The sequence below is a fragment of the Phyllostomus hastatus genome, unplaced genomic scaffold (genome assembly GCF_019186645.2).
Source record: "Phyllostomus hastatus isolate PE091 unplaced genomic scaffold, TTU_PhHast_1.1 phas_contig_29, whole genome shotgun sequence".
Taxonomy (NCBI): domain Eukaryota; kingdom Metazoa; phylum Chordata; class Mammalia; order Chiroptera; family Phyllostomidae; genus Phyllostomus; species Phyllostomus hastatus.
The window spans coordinates 21,793,843-21,817,341 of NW_025333835.1; the positions used below are offsets into that span (position 1 = coordinate 21,793,843).

A 23,499-nucleotide genomic window follows, 5' to 3' on the forward strand; every position below is an offset into this window, starting at 1 on the left:
CAAACATCAATGTTGTAAAATTAAATACTAATAAAATGTTAACGGTCCATTTAATATTGAGGTAGATCATCTAATTATGCTATTCTAAATCATGATTCTTATTAAGTATACTAAGTGTTGTTTTAGAAAAATAGGTGAATTTTATTATAAGAAATTATAAAACATGTTTCCTAAAAGATTGATTATAAATTATAAATTGTTGAGAATCATATTCTGTACCCAACTGATTAAATAAAAATATGCAAATATACAGAAGGTACTAGCTCAGTCTTTATATTTTAATTACCTATTTATATGTAGTAAACTTCAAGATTTCAAAAATAACTGTCATGACACATAAGTATGGCTACTGCATCTATTTAATACTGTAGACTTGTCCAGGCTGAAATCTTTAAATACTACACCCCCTGTCAAGGAGAAGACTCTCAATATCTTCAGATCCATGATATACCCAGCAGAACCAAGCAAGCATTTAATGAAAAATCCTTCAAACAATTTAAAAATTAAAATAAGTTAGATCCATAACAATAATAAAGAAATAGCACATCAAGATAGGAAGTAATATGGAGCATTCTGTTTCCAATTACAATGCAATAACTTTTAGCTGACTAAAGCTTTCACCAAGAACACCAGAAAAACATGTTACATATAATATCAAAATAATTATTTGAATTTAATAATAGCTACTGAAGCAGCTAGAACATGAAAGGCCAAATCTAATAAAAAAAGGAAATTCATGGAAGTCAGATTAAAATTCTACACTGATTTTTCCTTCCCTCTCTAGGTATTATTTTCTAATTATAAGCAGCATAGGCTAAGAGTCTGAGACACGCAGCATAATGTAGCAGCTAAGCAAAGCTTTTGTCAGTATCATGGGGTTTGCAGAAAATAATAGATATTGGAATTATGGGCTCTAAAAGTAGCCAGAAAGATGAATTAGGGGTCATAAAGGAGGAAAGATAGGGTAAGGCTGTCATTGTGTGCTGCTTTCCCCCTAAGTCATGCTAGACAAGCAGAAAATGGCTTATGGAAGATTGAGGAGTTAAAAAGAGCTTGAAAAATAAACATTTGAATGTAAGGACCAACAAGGAAGAGGGACTCTGATAAATACACAAGCTCTCACATAGACTTTAGGGGCTATATTTAGGGGTTAAGGAAAATAGGCAAAGTCATGCAGAGGCTGAAACTTATATTTGAAACAATGAAATCTCTAATTACATTGAGGTGATCTAAAAGTCAGCAAAGAGTCAATATAAACACTCTTTAGAAAAAGGTAACCTTATCCAGACTGTATGATTTTTATACATATATGACCCTTGACAGTAAAGAAAGAAAAATAGCATGCCTCTAAAGAAACTGGACCCATGGAGAATAACAGAAAGCAGAAACAGAGTCCTACCTGCTACAGATACCTCTGAACAGATGAATCATACTGAGTTTTTTAATAGGTGGGAAAATAACTGTCATCAGTATCTTTTAATATAGATAACAAACTGGGGGATTTCACAGAATGTGACATTATGTGAACATATAAACTAGAAATAAATAAGAAAATATAATAATTTAACTTGAGATTTTGAGGTTTAATTATAAACATACTAATTAACTGTATATGAACTGCATTTGCAGATTGGATGCCAATGAAAAAATACATAGTGATCTAAAAAACAAACAGAAAATATTTAAACTAAAATACTGAGAAAAATGTAATAACCAATATTTTCATAAATAAAACATGGTAAAAATGATAATATTCATACCATCATAGTTAAAGCAGAGGAGAACCATGAGGAGGCAAAAGGGATCTGAAAAATAATGGCCAAAAGTTTTCCACCATGTGTTAAAGACATCAAGACAGAGATTCAAGATTCACTATAAATTCTCTACATTTTATGATAAAACAAAAAAACTACACATCATTGTAAAAGTAATGTAACTCTCAAGTTTTTTTTCTTAGAACTTGTCAAAGAATAGAGTAAGAGAACATGTCCCCCAGCTCATTGAGTGAGTTAAATATGACATCGATACAAACTTAAAAAGGATGTTGCAAGGAAGAAGAAATAATGGCCACTCTCTCTCCAAAATGTATTTGCAAAAACCTAAACCAAATATTAGCAACCAAATACAGAAATGTATATTTAAAAAGATATGTGTGTAAAAATGTATGAAATACATTTTTATACATTTGTATATCAAATGTATAAACCTGGGTATATCATGCATCTGAGGGCCTACCAAAAGTAAGGCCTGCTTGAGTGTGCTTAGTAGGGTAATAACATGGGCATAATCACTTACAATATTTTTGAACATTTCACCTAAAATGTCATATGGTATGCTTGAGTGTGATATTGCTATGCCACAGAATTACATGCTTATGATTTTGTAATAAAAGAGGCATTGTTTGTGCCAGAACCTGTATATAGTTGATAATGCATCACAACTAAGTTGGACACACTTCAATCACATAAAGACACCTAATCCATTCAAAATGCAGACATAATATTTAATTGAAACCTTTCCTCCTTGAGATTGAAAATGAAATCCATAAGTACTGCTTTTAGTCAACAATTTTCTGAAGAGCCTTGCAAGTGTAATGTAAGCAAGAAAAAAAGAACTGAAGGCCATTAGAGTTAGATAATAGAAAATATAACTGATATTATTTCCAACAGATTTTTTGTGCCTATAGAAATCCAAAAAATGCTAGATAAGTTTGCAAATCTAAATCCATTAAAATGATGTATATTCTCTGTTATCTACAATATTTGTCTACATAATATGGTTATTTGTATCTTACTTTACAGCTTTCTCCTTAAATATTTAAAACTAATTAAAATTTTGCTGTACCATATGTTTTCCTTTCACAAGTTTGTAAATTACAACCCCAGAATATGGTCATTTCCCAGCATATGTTTTAGGGATTTAGGCTCAGGAATATGCAGCAGGATCCATAGAATTCTTCCACATATTAACACATTGAACAGAAAAGTCACAAAATGCTCTGCTGGATGCATTTTAAATCTAGAATGAACATATTATTACTGCTCTCAGGGAACTAAGGAGAATTAAGTCAGAGCTATAGTTTGCCCAATAGATTAAAACTGCCCCATTACGGTCTGGTGTTTGTGGTCTGCTATGAGACTGCATGCACAGAATCTAAAAGTGAAGATATTAAAGACTGCCCTGCAGAATTGCACCACATTGGCTCAAAGGAGATTAGGAACAAAGGCTCCCTTCATATCCTTATGTTAATTTCTTACAAAGCAGTAATGTACTTAGGTCAGAAAATTTTATACCTCACTAAGAATTTCATAGCCTGGGAAATGTTATCAAGAGAATAATTCAATATACTTTGTTTTTAAGTCACCCAATTTGTGATGGATACAATTTTAGCACAAATAGGGAAATAAACAGAATAATACAGTTTTAGAACTTGGTTAGACCATAGACATAAAGTAAACAGGGTATAAAATTTGACAGGATTAGCAAAGTCTAAAGCTAATTCCTATCAAGATAGTAACTTCTATAATGTAATCTAGTTACCCTAACAAATATGGACTATAATATGGTCTTGGGCTTTTTCTGAAAATTTTGAAAAAATAAATCTTAAAAAACAAAACAAAAACAGAGCTTAGAAACTGGCTTCCAAACTATTTTTTCAGAGATGCTCTTACTCCTTGATTTTTTTCTTAAATTTCTTATGTTTTGAATTTATCCATATAGCAGCCAAAAACAAGTCAGTTTTGAAGGTTGGTTGATCTGTCAGAGAAGTGGTTATGTTAGTTTGACTTCATTTCTTCCCTATAACATCACTGTCATGGTGCTTGCTCATTTTCTCATAAATCATTTCCTGATTGAACGCCTGAGTAGGACTTTTTGTCCTTGACCTTTGACTCAGGATTTAAAAAAAGAGTGTTGACATCAGATCAACTATGGTTTTTAAGCTAAAGCTCACTATTTAAAATTCTTCCCACCACATATCCAGCGTTATTAGTTTAACAATTGAGATCTTAAAATTTTAAAATCTGATGTTAGATTATTTCTATTAATGTATAATTTTATATCTTCAACTTAAATGAACTATACAGTGTGTTTCCAATCTGAGAGTCCCTCAGATGTTCTAATGTGACACTGTAATCTTTATCATTATTGTGCCCCAACAACATACAGCTTCAAGTTATAAGAAATGCAATTTAAAACACTCAGTATATGACTTTTTCCCCTCAGAATTTAAACTTGCTTAAGGTTCCCCCAAACTAAGCAATATAAAACAATAAAATGAATAAAACTTTCCTTGATGTTATGTACTACTCAAGCCATAGCAATTCTTATTTCCTACTATAATCATATGTCTAGAAATTGTTGATGCACTCATGATCCTAATTCTTGATTCTCTGAACACTTGTCAATTCATGTCAATTTTACTTCCTCAATCGCCCATCAAATAAAATTTATCTTGCCAATGGCACTATAGTTTTTTTTGTGACTTTATTTAGCTTTCATTTTCATTTCTTACCTTAATTGCTAAGAACAGGCCAACATGCATTCTCCTTTCTGTGCTAAACAATTCAGAGCTAAACATCATTTGCTTTTCCTGTCCCAAATAATTCGGAGATGAAGAATACTAATATTTTTCTGTTTTCATGTTCAGCACTATTGAGATTAGCAAGAAGTAATTTAAGTCTTGCATCAGGAAATAGTTACTTCTAGAAGATTAGACTGAATTAACTTTTAAAAAGCTACAAAAACCAACAATCACTCATCTGTTTTCACTTTAAAACACTTACCTATGTGGTGATCTAAAGCTATTACATCATAAATTCTGCCTATTGCCAACCAGTCCTCAGCCTTCAATGCTTTCCTGGTTCAAATTACATATCTTGTGTTATTTCTTATATGATCTGAAGCTTTTTCAATTCTAATACCCTTTAGTGCAGGCTCTAATTCTAGCCATACTAAGTAATTCCAGTTCCTGCAATATGTCACATCTTTCTTCTAGAAATTTTACACACATATTTTTCTTTACCTGTAACTTTTACAACACATTGACATTTTTATGGATAACTTTACTTAAACCTTCAGAGGTCAGTTAAATGTCACTTCTTTCAGAAAGACTTCTTCTAATCCTCAGAGCCTATGGTGGGGTATTGATACCCTGACATGTTAATTTCCTAGCATGGCTTGAATACATTGATGGTATGTGGAATGTTTGAGAAGTATAATAACTGTTTGCCAAATGAGTGAATGAAGAATATTTTATGAGAAGACAACCTTGGCCAAGTACCAATTGTAACAGCTTATGATTTGGTTTGCTTCATAAAATGCAAAAAATATGTTTTTGGTAAAAATATTTTTATCCCCAAACCTAACAGAGTATCTATCACTCAGAGAAGAGTTGACAAATGTTTACAGGAATTATGATTGCTGAATTTTAAGAAACTTCCAGAACATAGGAGGGAAAAGAACCACATACTTACCTACTATAACCAGAATATATAGGCTTTTTCTAGTAATGCATTTATGTACATCATGAAAATACTAAAGAATACACTAAAAATACTCAAAATTATTAATTTTTAAGACAGGTATAATGTATTCATTTCAAACAAGGATTTCCAAGACTAGATCTCAGCTTTATTTTTATTTCTTTGAAGTCTGTGACTAAGAGTAGAACTAAAATAGCAAAATAAATTTTCAAGCAGTTGTCTGTCTTGAGCGATGATTTAGCTTCTGTTTTGAGAGAATAAGGTAAAAAACAACTCTATATTATCAAATGAGGAATTACACATAGATAGTCCATGGGCAAGATCTGAATGTAGTAAAAGATGTTTTTATTTGTGAAAAAAAAATTGCTTGTCCTAGCTCTTCAAATTCAGTGTACATACAGGCAATGTATCTCTTAATATTATGATATATTCCCATTATAGAAATATTTATTTTAATGTATAAAAATATTTTAGTGAGAAATTAAAAGTTTGCTATTTTTATTTTTTGCATTGCTTAAGTATTTTATTTAAAAGACATGTTATTTCCATTTTAAAATTGAAATGTCATTATTACAATAATGTCTTTTGAAAAGTCATGATAACAAACAATATCAAATATCAAAAATGACCAAAAATTCTCAGTCAATATAATACAACCTTACACATTTATTTAAACTTAAAACTCCTGTACTTAAAGTTAGTTTTGGAATTAAAACAAGAGGAAAGAAGACATGAGGACATTTAAATAAATAAATGAATTTTAAAAATTCACTTTGATTATGTTGTTACAGTTGTTCCTGCTTTTTCTTTCTTTTTTTTTAAGATTTTATTTATTTATTTTTAGAGAAAGAAGGGAGGGAGAAAGAGAGAGAGAGAAACATCAATGTGCGGTTGCTGGGGGTTATGGCCTGCAACCCAGGCATGTACCCTGGCTGGGAATCGAACTGCGACACTTTGGTTCGCAGTCCGCGCTCAATCCACTGAGCTACGCCAGCCAGGGTTCCTGCTTTTTCTTTCTTTCCCCAACTCCCCTCAGCCTCAACTTCTCCCCTCCCCGCAAATGAACTTTGTATTGCAATATTAGGGAATGCAGCATTACCATCATATATTGGCATGAAAGAGTAAACCAATGCCAAAATAAATGTCTGGCTATGTTGCAAACACTGATTTTAAACCATCCCCCAAGAGAGAGGTTTAGATCTGGAAAACATAATGGATAAAGTTCAAGCACCAGGTATTAACACTTAAAAACAAGAAAAATGAATATAGTCATTAATGTTGCTTTTGGGTATAGTTTTATAAGATAATTGAAATTTTAAGTAAGGCTTTTTATCAGAAATATTGAAACACACACACACACACACACACACACACACACACACACACCCCTTGGTAAGACAGAACAATAAAATCAGAACTTATGAACCAGAGTAAAGTGAATATTTTCTAGACACATTAGTTCCTACATACTGAATCTCAGTTAACTTATCTGTAAGAATACCATTATGACACCTCCTTATAGAATGCTTGTGGAAATAAATAAAATGTATATTTGAAGCCATTTTCTAATGTAACCTGTTATGTAGATTTCCAAAAAAAATGATAGAAGTGAAAATGTGACCAATAGTACTTGTGAAATAAAGGGTACTTTTATGAATGAGGTGCATCAGTGCAATACAACTTACTGCTTGAAAAATTATATCTATATCTACCTTTAATAATAATTATATAGCATATAAATAATATATTTTTCTTTTTAAAAAAATTATAATGAATAATCCACAGATTTACTTGTTTTAAATTGAAATAATAAATGTTTGAAATTACAAAATTGAAATAAGATATTTTCAAGAACTTCAAACTCAAAATAAGGAAAACTTGATATCCTGTAAAACCTTCCTGTGGTTGAGAGCATGATGAGAATGGTTCTTAAGTAAACCACATTCATAGGCTGAACATTCTCAACAAAAAAGGCAAATTCTGGGGTGGGGGGGAAACAAACACAATTTTTCAAAAGGAGATTCTAGAAATGAGAAAAGGTTATAAAATTCTGAGAGTGCTCCTAATATAAAATGAAATTGGAAATTTATGTATGAGTGATTAATTAATGAAAGCTCTTCTCTAAGAAGATCTACCATCCACAAAAGTAATTATAACAATGTATAACTTGTGTAGACAGGTGCCTGGGAATTCCCTGCAGAAAAACCTTCAGAGAGTGTTGGATTAAGATTGACCTGGGTGAAATAAATTGATGTGGTTCTACTCACCCTGGACTCAAAGGGCTGGCTCTAAAATGGATTATGGCCTAATGGAAGCCTGAAGTAATAGGGATCCTGGAATCTGAGATGCCAACATTTCCCATCCATATACAGGGGTATCAACCTCATTTTCACTGGGGGTCACAACAGCCTTGCAGTTGCCTTCAAAGGGCCAAATGTAATTTTAGGACTGTATAAATGTAACTACTTCTTAATTAAGGGCAAGGTGCTGGTCATTGCCGCTGAGTAGAAACAAGGTGCCAGGTGGGATTCAGCCCACAGGCCTTGTGTTTGCCACCCGTGCTGTAGAAGAAGAAATCTTACATATATTGAAATGATAACATTGATTTATTTTATCCAACATGTTTAACCATAACTACTGAATAGCATAGCAAACATTCTTTTCACTGTTAAGAAATTCATTGTCAAAGAGACCAATGGCATCTGTAAAGTATTAGTTGTGATGCAATTAAATTGAGCTCTTTGAGATCAATGGCAATATTGTACTAGATATTGTACTAGATAAAGAATTAAAGACAATGTGGGGTTTATTATCTCTGCAGACCATTGCCAATTGTCCAGCCAAGCCTCCCACCATTTAGGTACATACAGTTTTATTAGTACACAGCCATACTCATTTGATTATATCATATGTTGTCCATGGCTGCTTTCTTGTCACAACAGCAAAGTCAGATAGTTGTAACAGAGACCATATGCCCCAGAGAGTCAAAAATATTTACTCTCTCGTCCTCTATTTAAAAAATGTCTGCTGGCCCTTATTATGATCAAAAGAATGGAGTAGTGATCAGTGAATTTGAGTTACCCATAAAGATCTCTGCAAATAAGTTAATCATGAGGGAGCTGCATGAAATGGATAGTCTATGAAGTTATTAGTCTATTTAATCATCAAAAGTATAGATCATCTGTGAGCAATCTGAGTTGAAATATCGTGCTGGGACTCTATGTTATTTTCCTAAATTACTTTATTTAAATTAGTTAAGAGATTCAAAGCTTCCTCACTAATTATAAGACTGGGTTCTTTTAGGAAACAGCCATGAAAATTGCTACAAATCTGTAATAGAAATATTTATGCAGATATTAGGCCCTAGACACTAGAAAATTAAAAAAAGTATTCCAGGAATTATTAAATATTATCTCTTAACTGAAGCAAGTACCTCACAACTATAAAATGTCACCATAGTCATTACTGAGGAAGCCTATGACATCCAGGTTATAAATTATGTATTTGCTTAAATCTGAACCCTGGTGTGTGAACCGGGTCAAAGGATTTGACCTGCAGTATTTCTGTGGTCCCAGAAAATGCACACTAGGAAAAGATGTATTGAAAAACTGCCACACTTCTCATTGGCTTTCTTGACCCACACTGTCAGGCCTATTACGGAACAATCATCACACACTACTGTAGTTAATTCAAAGCTCTTCTGTATTCATAAGGTGCTTGTAGAACCTAGTGCCACATTAAACATTTAAAATATTAAAAGGTAGAGATTCTATTATATTCCAAATTAATTCATTCATATGGTAGGTACAAATTCCAGATGGATCGTGAATAATATTAGATTATCACAAATATAATCAAGTAATGATGAAAATCATAGCTGATGTCCCAGATGTGATATTTTTACAGAGAAAAATCAACACAACCTATGATATTTAGTATGTAAATATAGACTTTGTGTATATTATCTTAATCAACACTTTCTTAAAGTGCTGTTTTCTTAATCAACATTATCAGGGAAATCAGGAACATGAGCATCAGTTCAATGTCTTAACACAGGTGTATGATAACTCTTTCTTCCTGTAGTTTGCAAGAACTTTTATTACTTTGATATCCCATAAAACATCACATATTTCCATGACAACTGTGGTATTATGGTTATTGGTTCTGTTAAGTAGGAAAGACCAGTATGCTAAATGTTCTGTTTGCCAGATGGTGGGAAAAAGTCTTGAAAAATTTAAGGGGTCTGTCAAAGTGGTGAAAATTTGGGGGTGCAGCATTTTGAATATGTTGGAAAATTATCATTAAAATGAAAGAACATACATCATTTTGTTGGAGACATAACACACAAAATTTAGGTTCTCTATACCTAAAGATTTTCTGATCAACTCGCAAGTCTACTTGTTTTTCTGAGGTCCTGAACAAAAAAGGCCTTTGCTGCAGGTCCAAGCTATTGAACAAGCTGTCCTACATCTTGGGCCTTCTGATGCAGAAGATCAAGTAGAAGTGTGGAGTCTATAGCTTACAGGGATGCAGTGGGGAACTGAGGTATGGCAGGCAGCCCAATTAGAGAAACACAGCCCAGAAAGACTGTGAGCTAAATCATAGTTTTCCTTCCAGTAAACTTTCTCCATTTGAGAATCACCTCCTGGTTTACTATCGGGTCACAAAAGACTGAATGCTGACCAGTAGGCAAGTGTGAAATGAGCCCACTATGATGAAAAAATCATAAAGGAAGGCATGTGCATCTTCATTCCATCACTATGTAGAAATGCTGTGTGTATGGGAATGGGCTTAGGTAGGTCCAGAAGTAAATTGCATGAACACATGGCTCAAACTTACTAATACTTACTTCTGCTACTTTATTACTTCTACTTCAATCAGTACCTAGGATGGGTATTAAGGTAATAAAAGTAATCCTAGATATAGACAGATCAAGAAATAAAGTGAAGCCCTGGCTGGCTGGCATAGCTCAGTGGATGAGCACGGGCTGAGAACCAGGCATCTCAGGTTTGATTCCCAGTCAGGGCACATGTCTAGGTTGCAGACCCTGGCCCCCAGTAACCACACACTGATGTTTCTCTCTCTCTCTTTCTTTCTCTCTCCCTTCCTTCTCTAAAAATAAATAAATAAAATCTTAAAAAAAAGAAATAAAGTGAAAATAATTGGATAATGTTCATAAGGGCCATTGGCTGTTCAAATCAGTAACAGGTTTCAGTCAAGGAAAAGGAAATGGTGCTATATTTTCCCTCCTCCCATAAATACTTATGAAATTAGAAGAAATCCTCTAGGTAACTGTTTGCAGGTGTGAGACTACAGGTAGTGCAGACTGCAGTCTCTTCGAGAACATAAACATGCACTCTAGCTCTCTGCCTAGGGGTCATTTTTCAATTGTGGGATAGGGAGGTAGAACTCAAGCAGCATACTTTGGTGCCATTAAGCTGAGGGAACATAAATTGAAGTTCAGGCTGGGAAAGTAGTAAAAATAATAGAATTATGCACTGGAAAGGAGGGGTCTGACCAAAGGTGTGGGTGGGAAGCATCAGGTCTAGAAGTATGTGGGGTGTTTCTCTGCAGGCCCTTGTCCAGGAGTTGGGCTGCACAAGTACAGGGTGACTTCACAAGACTTAGGAGACAAGGGCTGCTCTTAGGCTGAGATAAGAGCTGAAGTTCCCGAGGTCACACGGTACTGGGAACCTTGACATTGGAGTTTTGGTTCAGCCAGAATATAAGGCCTTATAATCTGGCATGCTATTGAAGCAGCAGAAATATCATATGTTAGGAGTAAAAACTATACAGTAGAGTAAAAGTTACACTATGCCCACCTTAACAAAGCCTTCAGTCAATCCTGAATGTTACCAAAACAGGCTCCCAGTAAAATAACTGCTTGACAGAACAAAAATCAACACTCTTTAAAAGAAGACAGCCTAATGCATACTTCTTTATTACATAAACACAATGTTTATCATGCTATTAAATATGACTAAACATGGGAAGAACAAACAATATGTCACTGAAGAAAAAAATAGTCAATAGAAAAAGATTTTAAAATGATTCACCTTTGGATAGTAGAGGAGACCTTAAAGAAGCTATTTTAAATAGAAAGAATTAAAGGAAATCATGGTCTTGACACACAAGGTGATTAGGAAAATAGAATCTAACAGAAAATAAAAGGAAATTCAAGAACTGAAAAGCACAATACTTAAAATAAGAAACTAACAGATGACTGTAATAGCTGCAGTTGTCAGAACAGAGTCAGTAAAAAAACAGAAGGATAACAATTTGTGAAAAAAATAAACAGACCCTCAATGACATGAGGGAAAATATTAAGTGATCTATTGTATTATAATTGGAGACTCAGAAGGCAAAGTGAAAGTAAGACAGAAAATAGTTTTAAAAATAATGGTTTAAAATGTTCCTAAATTTGATGAATACTTTAGTCTACACATCTTCCCCTGATAAATCTTCAGTGGACCCCAGGTGGCATAAATACAAAATATACCCACACTGGACACTTAAGTCTATGACAAAATGACAGAATATTTAACAAATGATCTTGGGACATTAAAAATTACTTAGGTCATTACCTGATATAAAATGCAGACATGTTAAGGTAGTAAGCATAAAAGACAAAACTATTAACAGAAAAAAAAGTAAGGGGGCATGATTTATGATTTGAACAGGGTGTGTAATTAAGTAAAACATAAGTTCCAGGTGCCTTAAAGGAAAAAGGACAACAGGAATATTTTAACTATCTTTATAAGGGAAAATACAATGAACACACAAAAAAAGTACTATCCACATATTTGGAAAAACTACTTAACTTGCATAACACACAAAGGAATAATACCAAAATATTTAAAAGATTCATAAAAAAATAATAAAAAAGGCAAATGGAAAAACAGAAAATGTATTTGCATTCAAAAGAGAAACAAATCATAAATGTAAAATAAATATATAGAAATAAGCTCAAACTGAAATGCCAGTTATAAACATACAAATTATAAATAAATAAATTTTACCTGTAATATTAAAAACATTTTAAAGTATTGACAGTCAAGTCATATGCAAGCTTTTCCTTGATGTGAGCATGATGTGAACATTTCTTGATAAATAAGAGATTTAATAAAATTTCACAGAAAAATATAAAAAGGTCAAGAAAGTGGATGCTATATTTTGATAAGAAGAAGCAGTTACATACACTAAGATTCATATTGGGGTATCTTGTGAGTAGAAACTGTAAACATTTTGAATGACATTTTAAAGAGATTAAAATTGATCTTTTAATTCATCAAATGAGGTGTTTTTTATGGAATACTTTTATCACAAAATCAAAATCAGAAAAGTGAATCAATCTGGAAAATGCCATATTTACTTCCTTTCACTAGAGATTCCTGTTTCACTTGAAAATAATAAAGGATATGAGAAGAAATAAAACAAGCTTTATTTTGTTTAGTTTTGTCTTCCAAATGCATTTGTCTTTGAGATAGTGTTTAATTTATCTTATATTTGTTAATTTTTAAGAAGGTGAGTGGCACAGAGTATAACCCCTATTAATATTTCATGGAACTTGTCATCACAGAGCACTTAGAAAAGAGCTGTTTTAAGCATTTAACCATTTAAAGCAGGAGAGTGAGAAAATTTGATGCATGAATAGAAGGAGAAGCTGTTATGGACAGAAAGGTGTATTGAGAGACTATTGTGGTCATCTAGGGAGGAGATGATACAGAACTGGACCAACTCAGATACAATATAGATCACACTTAATATGAGGAGTGTTAAGGTAATGGGGATGGATTCACGAGTCATAATGAAGGTAAAATCTAAAGACCTGGAGATCAATGGAGTATTCAGATAAACTCATCTTTCGGTATTGAACCATATACAATAACTTACACATGGTTGTTAATTTATTCATTCTGATTATAATGTTTATCTGGGACCAATCTCTAAGACCAACTAATGGCCAATACATGGTGTGTGTGAGAAGTTTTAAATCATTATTCTTAACAAATTTATTATGGAATGATTGGTTAATCAAAATGGAATACCAGTAGTAAGAGGCTTGAAAAAGAGCCAAAGTTCAGGAAGGGGGGACTATCAACCATGGTGTAGATCTTAGAGACAGGAAAATGTAGGTCCAGCAAATAAAGTCTCACTGACAGATGACATTTATTCTGTCATCTTCCTTGATTAATTCAAGTTTCCACTTTTTATTACTCTCTTTGCTGATGACAATGCAACTGGTAACTTTAATATTAACGATCTATTCCTGTATCACATTCCTATTACAAAGACTGTATGTGACATAGTCAAAAGTTAGCTGAAGGTCCTTAAAGACAGAATTTTTAGTTTTAAATATGCTTTTAGTTAAAATGTTATCATTGTTTTTCTACTTTTGTTAACCTTAAATAATTTTATTATGTGAAATAAAATGTTATGCTAAAATAAACAAAATGAAAGTTACTGTACTGGTTAAAAAATAACTAAAAACACTAAATTCAAATGATCACTTTAATAATTACATTTATAATTAAAATTGATACATAATTTTATTTTAATACTTTTATGAAGAGAGATACATATATGCATGTGTGTATAGACAGATAGATATACAAGGTCTAGCAGAAGTAAGGCTTGCTTGAGTGTGGTTGGTAGGGTAATAATATGTGTGTAATAATTGTTTTAATTTGAACATTTCACCTACAATGTCATATGGTGTGCTTGAGTATGATATTGTTATATTACAGAATTACATGCTTATAATTTTGTAATAAAAATTTTATAATAAAAAAGGGGTGTTATTAGAGCACGGCAAAAAAAGGGGTGTTATTTGTGCTGGACCCTGTATATTACAAGTATTTTCAATTAAGAAGGTAAAGCCAACTAATATAATGTCTTACAAAGTAATTTCCTGTTGTGCAGGTTTTTAGAATGATAATGTGAATGCAAAACCTTTGAAATTAACAGACATGTCTATGCATAAATATTCTTGCATATATAAGGATCTTCTTTAAGCAGTTGCAATCCAAATTATTAAATCAATATATCATATGATATCTTATGTATACTTTCAATGTTTTTCAGAAAAACAATCTAAGAAAATTTTTACACACAAATGTACTAAATAACTAAAGCTAAAAATTTCTTGAGGTTATTATTTTTACATAGGCAGATAAAACAATGCTAATATCTGCATTGTGAAAACATATATATCTATTCTCCACATACTGCAAAATGCTAACACACACACACACACATCAATTTAAATTAGATCCTGTAGATCCTGATTGCTCAGGGAAAGAATTGGTGTTAACTACCATTGTGTTTCTCCTAAATTTATGCATTCATTTAAAGAAATAGAAAGATGATAGCTCTATGAAAGAGTCAACATGACTAAGTAATTTTATTTTAATTTTTTAAAGATTATATTTATTTATTTTTAGAGAGAGGGGAAGGGAAGGATAAAAAGAGGGAGAAAAACATCAATGTGTGGTTGCATGTCACGAGCCACCTACTGGGGATTTGACCCTCAATCCAGGCATGTGCCCTGACTGGGAATTGAACTGGCTACCCTTTGGTTCATAGGGTGGCACTCAGTCCACTGAGCAACACCAGCTAGGGTACATGACTAAGTAATTTTAAATTTAACTTCTACTGTTTGTTTTTATTTTCAAATGCACCTATGTTTATAACAAAGAATAGTAATTATAAAATATGGCAGTTTAAATGACACCTTTCCCCACAAATATTATAAAGCTAAAAAGTGGTTAAATGTGGTATTTGTAATAAGGCATCAACGTTAAATATTTTATTAAATAAAAGGCTTACATTAAAGAATTCTGCAAATAATTATCTTACTAATTAGAAGGAAAATAAATTCTAATAAAAAAGTTGAATGAATAATAAATTATTTCCTTGTATGATTTCTTAGAATAAAGTATGTGTTATTATAATAAAATTTGTAACATTAATACAATTGAAGAAAATTTATATTTTCTTGTATAGAGTAATATAAACAACTGTAAGATATTTCCAAGTTAATACATATGCACAAATTCTTCCTCATTTTATTTTGATATTAAAAGATTATCTGATTGCAATTATGAACCCAATGTTTTGTTAGATTTCATCAGTATTAAGGGAAATGCTGTGGTAATTTAATCTAAAAATAATATGAGAATCAACAACATCCTATGATACAAATAGGGAAAAGAAAAAATATATTTGATACTTGTTATGTGTCAATATATCAAGCATCTATATTCAAATTTAAGCTATGTCTATATCTGCTGGGATTATACTCTAAAAATCCCAAAACACCAATTCAAAAGAACCCCAATGTTCATAGAAGCATTATTTACAGTAGCCAAGTGCTGAAAACAGCCTAAGTGCCCATCAGTAAATGAGTGGATCAAAGAAATGTGGCACATTTACACGATGGAATACTATGCTGCAGAAAGAAGGAACTCCTACCTTTCACCACAGCATGGATGGAACTGGAAGCATTATGCTAGGTGAAATAAGCATTAAGCCAGGCTTCAAAAGGCAAATGCCATATGATGTCACCAAAGGAGGAACTTAACGAACAAAACGAACAAGCAAGCAAAATAGAACTAGAGACATGGAAACAAGAAACAGACTGAAAGTGACCAGAGGGGAGGGGGATAATAGTGGAAAGAAGGGGAAGGGTGTAGCTAAAGAGCAAGTATAAACTACCCGTGGCATGGACAACAAGGTGGGGATTGACTGTAGGTGTGGGTGGTGAGTGGGGCAGGGAGAATAATGGAGGACAATTGGGACAACTGTAGTAGAACAACAATAAAAGAAAATAAAATATATCTACATCAAAGATACACTATAAAATTATAATAAAGTGAGACTTCATTATAAGTTCCTTTCAGTAACTTCAGTCTCACTCAAAAAATAAGTTTTCTGAGGATTCACACAAATGCACATAATACATCTACATAAGAATATGTTGAAATACTTATTGTTTTTAGGGGTGTCTAAATTTTTTGAGTCTCTGGGCCACAGTGGAAGAGGAAGAGTTGTCTTGGGCCACACATTAAATACATTGGGACACATAGTCACAAAAAAAATCTCATATTGTTTTAAGTAAATTTACGACTTTGTGTTGAACCACATTCATAGTCATCCTGAGCCATGTGCGGCCCTCGGGCAGCAGGTTGGACACCCCTGATTAAGTGAAACTTAGATTTTGAGTTTCTGACATATACATGGAAATATATACTTTAAAAACAGTGTTGCCTAGAATAATAATGGTACTTGAGTTATTGTACTTATGAAAATATAAAGGGAAATGCTAAAACACTTATTTCATCTTTTTGTAATTTAGCTAGTGGTATGGAGATTGGATCTACCGTTATCTATAACCTATCTACTTCAGCTTTGTTGATGGTCCATTAAATAACAAAACAAGCAAACAAAAATCAAAACAAAACTTGCCTAGCACTTCCACATTGAAATAATTTTTAAAGGTAAATATTAAAAACTCATAACCACTTAATACAGATACACAGTATTTCTCACTCCTTGTGAGGATTTGGAGACCAGAGGAACCATTGATTTGCTTCATAAAAATAAAAAAAAAAATAAAAATTTTAAAATTAAAACTTTTTCTATTATTATATATTTTGCAACATCTTATTTGCTCATACAGTTGCTTCTCAGATACTATAAGAATGCATTTCTAGCCATTAAAATGAAAGTCAATACTGTGAACATATGGTGATTTAAATAATGAGCTAAATAAGAGATAATAAAGTATAAGAGATGAAACTAAATAAACCTTTAATAAAACAAGTGTTGTGCTACACTCCGAGTGTGTACACTCAGTCCTGAGCAGAGGTTGGAAGGTATAAACATCCTGGTCCCTTGGGCAGTCCCAGTTCCCCATGTTTCTTTCAGTGGGAGGATATTTCACAAGGAGTGATTTTGCAGGCTAAGATACATATGACTTATGCCTCCCCACTCTAACTATAGATAAGGGAACTAACTGGTGTTGAGCAAAAACAACCACACAACAAAATTTAAATATTTTATTGTTCTTTTTCCATTACCATTTAGTTCCCTGTTACCCCTTACTCCCTCCATCCCACAATCCCCACACTTTTTGCTCAATCCTTCTACCCCCAACCCTCACTCCTATTTAGCTGTCATCCTGCTATGTGTGAGTCTGTCTCTATTTTGCTTGTTAGTTCAGTTTGATCATTAGATTCCACATATGAGTAAAATCATATGATATTTGTTTTTCTCTGACTCCTTTATTTCACTTACCTTAATGTTCTCTAGATCCACCCATACTGTAGGAAAGGGAAAATTTTTCTTCTTTTTTTATGGCTGAGTAGTTTTCTTTGAAGGAAAATCAAACTTGTTTGAACCAATTTAGAAATAGTAAAGACAATGAAAAGAAGTGTTTGAGGTATTTTCCAAAGGTACTGCTAAGAGAACATGTGCTTGGATTGAATATGAAACATGATAGGGAGAGAGGAAAAGAAGAATCATGGATTATGTCAAGGTTTTTGACCTGAGCAACTTGGAGGATGATTTTGACCCATTCTGAGTGGAAAAAGAGGCAGAATAAACTAATATAAACAAGAATTCACTGTCAGTATACACCCAAGTGGTAATATGAATTAGGCTATTGGCTATACATTCTTGAGTACTAGGGCAAGTTAAAAATTTGAACTATAAATTTGAGTACAACATTTTGTATTAACAATACTTACACATGTTCCACTGGGTCAAGGAGAATCAAACAAACAATCCCAACAAATATTGGTATCCCAAAGGGCCAAGTAAAGAATGAGAGCTAAAGTGCATTAAATACCTTCAATAGATCCATTAAAATAAGCATGGAGACATCACCATGATATCTGGCAACATATTACATGTATGAATTAAACAAACAAAATTATCTTTAGGCAAACTCAGAAAAGTGAGCTGCAGTTAAAATTTTATGTTATTTTCTCTATTATTAGTTTTTATTTTATTTGAGAGATATATAGAGAGTGATTTGTTGTTGTTCCATGTATTTACGAATTCATTGGTTGCTTCTTGTATGTGCCCTGACCAGAGAACAAAACGCAACCTGGGCTTACTGGTGCAATGCTCTAACCAACTGAGCTACCAGCCAGGGCTCTCCATCATTTTCTGTCACTGAAGTCTCAGCGGTATCTTCACTAACAACAAGCAACAACAACAACAAAAGTCAATTTCAAATGTAAAAAATTAGTTTCTCAAATATTTTTGAATTATTCTTTTTTTATTGCTTTTCAGTTAGAGTTGTCCCACACTTTTATCCCTTCCATTCCCCTGCTCCCACCCCCAATCCCACAGTTAATCCCACCCTGTTGTCCATTACCATAGGTCCTTTATACATGTTCCTTGACTAGACCTTTCCTGTTCTTTCCCCGTTATCCCCCTCCCATTTCCCCTCTCATTATGGTCAGTTTGTTCTCTATTTCCATGTCTCTGCTTCTGTTTTGCTGTTTGTTTTGTTGATTAGATTCCACTTATAGGAGAGATCATTGTTTTTATGTTGCCCTTTTAAATACCTCTTTAATATATATTTTATTAAGTTATAGTCTTCTCAACAATCTGTCCAAAAATAAACAATGCATCTTATATATTAGTTAAATTATACTCTTTTCTATGTGTCTACTAGTCAGTGTGTCAAAAGATACTCATCTATAACTTCTTCACCGGCTAGTCTGGACTTCATGATGTACAAACAAACAAACAAAATAACTGAAATTCTCATACTAGAATTACAGAGCTTACACAGCATTGCAAAGAGACATTACAAAAGAAAATGAAGACATAAATTATTTATGCTCAGGCTGAAAGAAAATTCAAAGTTAAAAACAGAAATAAATCAAATGGTAAACCTCACAATACCACTACTTCTTAGTCTTTAAAATAGGTTATGAACCAAAATATTTAAAACTTTACTTTGGAAATATATGATTTTTTTTTACTTTTTATTAATTTCCCATGTCCCAAAGGTTATTTCCTTTACAAAAGTTAATGCTATTTTGTTTTCCTCTGGTCTATAGCCAAAATATACAACATAAGAATATGAGATCAACATGTTTTCTCATCTTAAAGTCATTTCTGTTTTCCATTTCAAAATGGAGAAGAATAAGTGTAAAACAAAGAGTTTATTCTGCTTATTGGTATCACTCTATACCGATAATTTAATTGAATTCTTAGTGTACAATTATACTGTAAGACTGTACACGATATGAGAAAGGAAAAAATATACCATATTTAAAAATAAAAGAGGAAGAACATTATTTTAGGTATTTCTTATAAAATGAAATTTCAATAAAAATATAAAACAGTTTTGGTTACATTGGTTGTATGTTTATTTAGGCAACCATTTTCTATATATATGGAAAGCACATATAACCCAAATTCTAGCTAGAATATAGCTTAAAAATAAAAGGTAATTTTCTATAAATCTTACCAGAAAAGTTTTTGGAGTGCCAAATAATTTAGCCTTTTTTGTTCAACTAGTACAAATAGTAGTTTGGATGTCACATGCAGTCAAAACATACATGATTTTTAAAAACTCTCATCTATTGAGTGTCAGTTTTCTTGGCTTCATATGTGACATATCTCAATGATAGTGCTGACCTAGGCGATAAACTTTGAAATCATGTTTTTTGTTTGTTCGTTTTCCATTAACAGGTAACTAATAATTGATTAATTTTTATCTTGGTTGTACCAATTTTAACTGTACTCCCTGGAGCAGGAATTCATATTTAGCTATGTTTAGTTTTAAAGTACTATGACCATAACTAAATTCACATAGTGGTAGTTAAAAAAAAAGCTACCTCTTAGCTCAGTGGACTGAGTGAGTGCAGGCCAATGAACCAAAGGGTCACCAGTTTAATTTCCAGTCAAGACACATGCCTGGGTTTTGGGCCAGGTCTCCAGTAGGGGTGCATGAGAGGAAACCACACACTGATGTTTCTCTCCCTCTCTTTTTCCTTCCCTCCCCGCTCCCTAAAAATAAATAAATAAAATGTTTTTTTAAAAAGAGGCAGGAATAGCACTGTCAGTTAAAACCCTGAGTTGTGCCTAACGTACAGCACTACTAAGACACCTTTTACATATTTACATCATTTTTGGACGTAATGCAGAGCTTACATGTTTATTAAACATCAGCTGCTAGCATTCTATTGGATTGTGTCATATAAAATTTTGCAGTATTTTCTAACTTGTCATCCCACATATTTGATAAGTATATTTTTTAACTTTCAACAAATTAACAAATGAAACTACTGAACAATAAAACCCAAAGAGAGGACAGTGGGGAACTTCCCATATTTCTATTCTTTAACAGTTTTATTAAATAAAATTGTTTCACTAATAACAAACATTTTTCATATATACATATTGTTTTATTTTATATGTAAAGAAAAACCAAAGTCATACTGAAATATAGATATACTCTTTCTATCACATGTATTTGATTATTCATGTTAATCCAATGAATTACGAATAATGATCACTAATTTTTTCATAAAATCTTAAAATTCTTGAACTACTTTTCCTTTAATAGAAAGCTCATTGGACTAGTCTTAACACTTATTTTCTCGCTTTTATGAAAAGAGCTCATTTCTTTTTCTCTAGTCTTACTAGTTCTTTCCTGATTTCTAATATTGAGAGCATTTCATTTGTATGTGCTTAGCATTTTAGTACCAAACATATAGACAAAAAAACTAAACTTATTTTGAGTAGTTGTTTATAATCTTTCTTCCCTTGCTGACATTTTATTTGCCTTAGCCAATATCTTTTCTGCCCTTTCCATTTTGAAGAGCATCAGTTTTGACAGAGAAGAAAGAAGAAAGAATAATTGTGGGGATAGGTTTTCTCTGTTAGCTATAAATGCTGGCTACTGGTTCCAAGAGATGGATCAATTTCTATCTTGAGAGTTTTGCTCTGAACGTCACTGTCCTGATATTATTTTTACAAGTGCACATCAAATGGATAATGTTGTCACAGTATTCCAGGAATGGATAGACAGTGTTGTTACAATAATTCTGCGTAAGAAAATCCAGTTCTTAGAAAAGTTCAGACTTAGGACTTATCTTTCCCTCAAAAAGGTAGGTCAGCCCTGATCCTGCTGTGTCCTCTTAAAGTGCAATACCACTTCACCCCAGAAAAATCTTCTACAGTTCTTTGAAGCTACCCTATCGACCCATAACAACATACACACACACACACACACACACACACACACACACACACACACACAATGTTAATGTTAAAAAAAGCAAAGGAAACAGAATTGCAGGTCTGGAAATAAAAACAAAAAACAAAAAATACACATTACATAGGACTCAAGTGTAATGTTGTCGCTGAGTCTTAGGATTCTTTCTGGGAGGTGCAAGAGATAACTGAAATAAGTTAGGGGTGGGGGTGAAATCATAAAGTGCTTTAATTGTGAAAAAATTACATGTATCTTGAAAGCTACATTTAAGGAAAGCTAAAATAATCCTGATAAAGCATTTACTCTATGCCAGGTGGAATTTTGTGTATGTGAATGCAATTATTACAACAACCCTATGATATAAGCAATATGACTACTCCCATTTAAAAAATTCAGAATTTGAGAAATGGGAGATAAGGTAAACTGTGCAGTGTCACCTAGCTATAACATAGCAGAATCCAGAATTGAACCCAGAAATTGGGGGAGGCACTCTTACCCATCATGCTCCCTATTCTTCAGGGCTAATTAAGTCACTGAGATGGCAGTACAAACCCAAAGCAATGAGGACCTGATCTCAGCACATGGAGAAGAGAAATCCATGGGAGTTAGTGCCTGAGTTTAGAGTGCTAAAGAGAAAAACTTTTCAAGTGATTTTGAAGTTTAGAGTTTATGTGATGTGGGGGATGACTGTGCCATTTAGAGAGGCTGAAAGAAAGAAGAAAAGGACAAGACTGGAGAAACATACTTGGTTCAATTGTTGAATTGTGGGGTTGGAAGTACATGTAGTACAGGTACTTCAGACTCGATAGCATATAGTTAGGAGTTGAAACTAACAAAATGAGGTCACTTCAGGATGGTTTGTAAAGTGAGAACAATAGGATGACTTCAGGGACACTGATGCTAAAGGGACAAGAAAGCACTGAAGCCAGAATGGCAGGAGAGATGCAGAAGAGATTACTGCTACTAAAACAGATGGATGAAAGCATTTCAAACATAATGGTGATAACAACTGACTAAATGTTACAGAAGTCGATGAAATATTTTGAAATAAATTTTCATTGTATTTTTCTTATGTCATTAGTATCTCAATGGTAATTATGTTAATGAAATGTCACAACCTAAGACTAAATTCCAATAAATGGGGTTTAATTATAAACAATACCTGCAACACTGTTAAACCGTGAAGATCGCCCTTAGGTCTAGCTAGAGACAAGCATCTTAATCTAGGGAAGAGATTTTAGTGTTTTCAGACAGAAGAACCATGAAGTGTTTAAAAGTGTATAGAAGAGAACAAGTAAAAAAGAAATGAGTTGAAAATCCACTTCTGGGATTATACCCTAAGAATCCTGAAACACTAATTCAAAAGAACCTATGCACCTCAATGTTCACAACAGCACAATTTACAATAGCCAAGTGCTGGAAGCAGCCTGGTTGCTCATCAGTAAATAAGTAGATCAAAAAACTGGGTACATTTACACAATGGAGTACTATGCAGCAGAAAGAAAGAAGGAGCTCCTACCCCTCGTGACAGCATGGATGGGACTGGAGAGCATTATGCTAAGTGAAGTAAGCCAGGAAGTGAAGGAAAAATACCAGATGATCTCACCAATAAGTGGAACCTAATCAACAAAACAAATAAGCAAGGAAAATATAACCAGAGTCATTACAATAAAGAACAAACTTATAGTAACCAGAGGGGAGGGGAGTGGGAAAGAAGGGAGGGGTCATCATAGAACACGTATAAAGGACCCATGAACAAAGCCAAAGGAGGGT

General features: G+C 32.9%; 1 protein-coding gene across 2 annotated transcripts in view; it reads right to left on the reverse strand.

Annotated features, from left to right (window-relative positions):
* The window catches only part of KLHL1 (kelch like family member 1), a 340,886-nt gene that overhangs the window by 213,063 nt on the left and 104,324 nt on the right, over window positions 1–23,499 (reverse strand). The window lies entirely within an intron of this gene.